Below are 5,722 nucleotides of genomic sequence, written 5' to 3'. Positions count from 1 at the left end.
CCCCCCCATTTTCACTATGTTTCAACATTTTGTAAATGACCATTTTGCCCTTGCCCCTAATCAGCCCCTTTGATAGCGAACCCTTTCCGGCGATTCTTTCCGCGACTTCACCACACATCTCCCCGGAGTGTCCTTCATCCCTAGGCAAGCCACAACCACCATTTGCATGATAGCCATGTAGAAGCATTGGTTTCCAACTTGAATCTTAAATAACGTTTTGATTGTTTTGCTACCGCTGTCGGTATTCCGGTTATGCTTGTGGACCAGTGTTTACCGGCATGCTTTGTTTTCTTGCACTCTGTTATTATGTTCTTCATGCTAGTACTACTTTAATATTGACCATGCTTGGTAATAATACATGTTGGTGATGGTCTTCGGTGCATGACTATCGTCTGTTCTGAGTACCATTGTTATACATGTTATTTCGCACCGAGTTGGTTAAATATTTGCATGGTAGTTTTATCGTTTGCATGATATTTATTATTGATGCTAGTGTTCATGTCATGCTATGAGTAGTGTTCTAGTTGTGATATTCATGCTCGTTAGTATGCCATGCTCATCTGGTTAAATGGTTAGATGTTGTTATTATGCTCGTTGATTATGTTGCACCCTCATGCTCATCTTGATATCATATTCATGCATTGTAGTTGCATCATGTTATTTTATCATGGCTCAGCATATTGCATTCAAGTTTAACCGGATTAAATTGAACTTTAACAATTGTTGGCTGAGTGATGGTGCCACCATATTGATCTGACCAGTGCAACCATGCTTGCCCTATGGGGGGTCCTAACTGGGTCTATTGTCATGCCTCTCACCAGTGCCTCCTACGAGGGAAGGTTATGCGTGGGTGCTACCCTGATCAGGTAGGACAGCATAAGCCTTGTGTGCCCGTTGTTGAGTATGGATCCTTGTCCCCGTTTGGGACCATTTTGCCACGATGCTGGCCGTTGGTGCCTTCGGTAGGCACGGCGCCACCCAGGACTTAGCCCAAAGCGGAGTTGGTCGCAGTGGCCGGGAGAGCGCACTACTAGGAAAAGGGCTATAGAAGAAATGGATACTAATGGCACACCTGACATGTGGTGCACCACTACTATATAGCAGTGGCGCACCATGTGCAGGTGCGCCATTAGTGTGGAAGACACTAATGGCGCACCAGGCACATGGTGCGCCACTAATAACATTTTTTTTTAATTTTTCCAAACATACTAATGGCGCATCATGGCACAGTGCGCCATTACTAGTGCTAACTAGTAATGGCGCACTAGCCACACAGTGCGCCACTACTGTTGTTTTTTTATTCTTTTTTTACAAAACTACTAAACTAGTAATGGAGCACTATGCCACGGTGCGCCATTAGTATATATATGTTTTTTTATATTTTTTTGCAAAACTACTAATGGCGCACCACCAGCAGGTGTGCCATTAGTAACCAGGGTTACTAATGGCGCATTTGCAGGTGGTGCGCCATTAGTAACCTGGGACCAACAAGATATTTTGGACAGCCACACCTAACCACTCACTTTCCCCACTTCATTGTCTCCACCTCCTCCTCCAAGCTTGTCTCGGCTGCCTCCTCCTCCTCACCTCATTTGCACCATAGATTCACCCAAATTAAGTGGTTAAATTACCTTTTGTTGATAGGTAAGTAAGGGGGGAAGCTATCTTTATGTTGTTCTCCCTCCAACAACGTGCACATGCACTTTTTATGGCCTAGCTAGATCTATGTATGTTCGTGGTGTTGCATATGTTTGTGGTGTTGCATATATGTTTGTGTTCACAGGTACCGGTATCTGAAATGCGGTAGTTGCCAATATTTTGCCGGAATGTTGATTCATTTCCGTTTCGGCGAGAATTTTGGCACCATGCATTCTTTTTGGTCCTATTTTTAGGGAAAGTCATGCCAATTTTTTTCTTGGTTCTAAAATATCATTTTGCTCTACCCCACAGGTGACCTTGGTCCGTGCGATGACAGAAGGCATCGTGAATAGGTTTTTGAGCTCCGTGAAGGCAGAGATGCTTCAAAAGAATGGGACGGAGATAAGATGTCCGTGTCGAAGATGCAAGCTGAAGAGCCTTATTGCGGACCCGAATTCCGGGCAGCTGCGGGACCACCTGCTCTTGCGTGGTTTCATGGATGGCTATCAGTGGCAAGGTGATGAAGATGACTATGAAGTCGTCCATGGGGGCTGGGCAGGAAATGAGGAAGGGCAGCAAGACAACCACCGCGGCTCGGGCAGGCGAGAAGATGAAGAATCTCCAGGACATGATCACGACGGTGATGCTGGACACAGTCATCATGTAGAAGATGCAGGACATGATGATGAGGAAGATGTCAGAGCAGACGAAGGGCATGATCATGAAGATGAAGATGCCGGCGGAGCAGACGACGATGGACCATCGATGGGCTGGGTGCAGGACCCTCATATTCAAGAGCTGCTTCTCAAGCAGACGGATAACGCAAGAGCTGCCGCCCGAGAGAAAGCCAAGATGGATCAACTGGAGATAGACGTGGTTACTCCATTGTATGAAGGATGCAGGCCCGAGGATACCTGCCTGAAAGTAACGCTCATGGCTCTAGAGATGAAGGTAAAACACAAAATGACTGACGCATGCTTCGACGAGAACATGAAATTCTGGCATGAACGTCTTCCCAAGGGGAACAAGTGCCCGATCAGTTTCGAGGAGGCGAAGAAAATCGTGTGTCCTCTGGATTTACCGCATGTGAAATACCATGTGTGCATGAACAATTGCATCATTTATCGGGATGAGCACGCGGAGTCTACCATATGTCCGGTGTGCAGCGTCACTCGATACAAGAAGAGGAAGAAAGCTCCTCGAAAAGTGGTGTGGTACTTTCCGATCACTCCTCGTCAGCAGCGGTATTTCGCGGACCCTAAGGTAGCAAAGCTCCTGTGTTGGCACGCGGATAGGGAGGAGAAGAAGCGAGAAGATGACGCAAATGATCCGGAGATAAATAAAAAAGACAAGATGCTGAGTCACCCTAAGGATGGGAGCCAGTGGCAAGCGTTGAACTTCGAACACCCAGAATTTGGGAAGGATCCAAGGAACATCATGCTGGGCACGAGCACCGATGGAGTCAATCCGTTTGGGAGCCAGAGAAGCACACATAGCACCTGGCCTGTGTTTGTGTGGATGTACAACCTTCCCCCATGGTTGTGCATGAAGAGGAATTACATTCACATGAGTATGCTAATTGAAGAGCCGAAACAACCAGGGAACGACATCAATCTATATCTGGGGCTGCTGAAAGAGGAGCTAGACACGATGTGGAAAACGCCAGCCAATACGTGGGACGCCGCAGAGAAAGAATATCTCCCTATGAGAGTCGCACTACTCACGACGGTGCACGACTATCTCGGTTACGGATATCTCGCAGGGCAGGTGGTCCATGGATTTTTTGGATGCGTCAGGTGCATGGATGACACAATGTATCGCCAGCTAGATAGAGATCCCGGGTCTTCGAAAACCGTGTTCATGGGACATCGAAGGTGGCTTCGCGATGATGACCCGTGGAGGAAACGCAAGGATCTGTTCGACGGTGTAACCGAACCCCGAAGACGCCCGCGTACGAGGAGCGGCGAGGAAATAGACGAGCTGTTGAAAAATTAGAAAGATTGCCCACTGCCGGGAAAGAAGCAAAAGGCGCCAGAGCCGTAAAGAAGCGAAAGGCGCTAGAGCCGCTGCTGAAGGTATGGAAAACGAGGTCTGTTTTCTGGGACTTGCCATACTGGAAGATCCACCGTGTGCCTCACAGCCTTGATGTCATGCATATCAGAAGAACGTGTGCGAGAGTCTGCTTGGTACCCTGCTCAACATGCCAGAGAGGACCAAAGATGGGCCGAAAGCAAGGGAAGACTTGAAATCAATGGGCATCGGGGAGGAGCTTCACGCTAATGATGATGATGATGATGATGATGATGATGATGATGATGATGATGAGGCGAAGCAGGACACGGAAAGTCGTCGCAAAGGCAAAAAGGCCAAGAAGACCGGAAATGACTACCCTCCCGCGTGCTTCACTCTAAGTCAGGAGGAGATCAATAAGTTTTTCACCTGCCTCGTAGGAGTAAAACTTCCTTACGGTTACGTGGGGAAGATAAGAAGATACCTAGACACAGCGAAGCAGAAGTTCGGCGGGATGAAGTCTCATGACTGCCACGTGCTGATGACGCAGATACTTCCAGTTGCAATCCGTGGGATCATGGATGCGCACGTCTGTGAAACGGTATTTGGCCTATGCAAATTTTTTGACGTTATCTCTCATAAGTCGGTTGGCGTGAGGCAACTCAGAAGGCTACGGGAAGAGATCATGGTGATACTATGCGAGCTTGAGATGTACTTCCTGCCCACATTCTTCGACGTTATGGTGCATCTGCTGGTCCATATCATGGAGGATATCATCCAACTCGGGCCGACGTTCCTGCACAGCATGATGCCGTTCGAAAGGATGAATGGTGTCATCAAAGGATACGTTCGCAACATGTCACGCCCAGAGGGAAGCATAGCCAGGCGCTTTCTGACCGAAGAGTGCATCTCCTACTGCATGAATTATCTAGGCATCGAGAACCCCGTTGGTCTGCCCGTCAACAGGCACCTCGGCAGGCTCGCTGGATGGGGTCACTGTGAGGGTCGCCACGAAATGCATGTCGACTTCGAGGGTCGACTCGCCGACTTTGAAAGAGCAAACCTAGTCGCGCTACAACACATAGACGTGGTCGATCCTTGGGTGGTAGAGCACAAAACCTTTATTGAGAAGACATACAATGACCGAGGCCAACAGAGGACAGACGGAGATATAATCAAAGATCACAACTCATGTTTCACGCGTTGGTTCAAGCAGAAGCTTCTGCCATACCCTTTGCATGAGGATTCTTCCGCGGAAGAACAACTCATATTCGCCTTGTCACGGGGCGTCGAGCACAACCTGATGACGTATGCGGCATACGATATCAACGGCTACACATTCTACACCGAGGGAAAGGACATGAAGAGCGATGGTTATCAGAACTCTGGGGTAACGATGGAATCCTACACTGGTAACGACAAGGATAGATACTACGGAAGGATCGAGGAGATCTGGGAGCTGAGCTATGCTGGAGAGAAGGTCCCGATGTTCCGTGTCAGATGGGCCAAGAACGTCATAAAAGAAGACCGTTATTTCACCACCATGGTTATACCCGAAGCCAAATCCAAGACCGCGGGCGCAAATGTCACCGTGAAAAATGAGCCATGGGTACTGGCTTCCCAAGTGGAGGAGTTGCCAATGAGCAAGACTTCGACAAGTACGGGGACCCGAAGATGGAACATGACGAGGACGATGAAGTATCATCATACACCACAAGAAGAAGCAGAACCACCCTACCTAAAGGACATCCGTTCAAGAGAAGAACTCCATTTACAAAAAATAAGGGCAAGAAGATTGTGAACAGATAGCTAGCTAAGATCGATTGTATTTAAATTGTAGCCTTCATTTCTCGATTCTATTTCATGGGCACTTTTTGAACTCATGAATGTTTTTAAATTTCATGAACACTCGATCTCGATCCCCCTTCATCTCGATCGCTATCCCACTCTCGCCAGATCCGGTCCCCCTCATCGCCGAGCACCCCCCACACTCTCTCCCCCGCTCCACCGGCCGCCGCCGCCGACCCCCCGCACCCTCTCCCGCTCCACCGTCGCCAATGACCCATCGCACCCT

Source organism: Triticum dicoccoides, chromosome 5B (assembly GCF_002162155.2).
Source record: "Triticum dicoccoides isolate Atlit2015 ecotype Zavitan chromosome 5B, WEW_v2.0, whole genome shotgun sequence".
NCBI classification, from domain to species: domain Eukaryota; kingdom Viridiplantae; phylum Streptophyta; class Magnoliopsida; order Poales; family Poaceae; genus Triticum; species Triticum dicoccoides.
The sequence above is the reverse complement of the archived record's forward strand: the minus strand, read 5'-3'. Positions refer to the sequence as shown.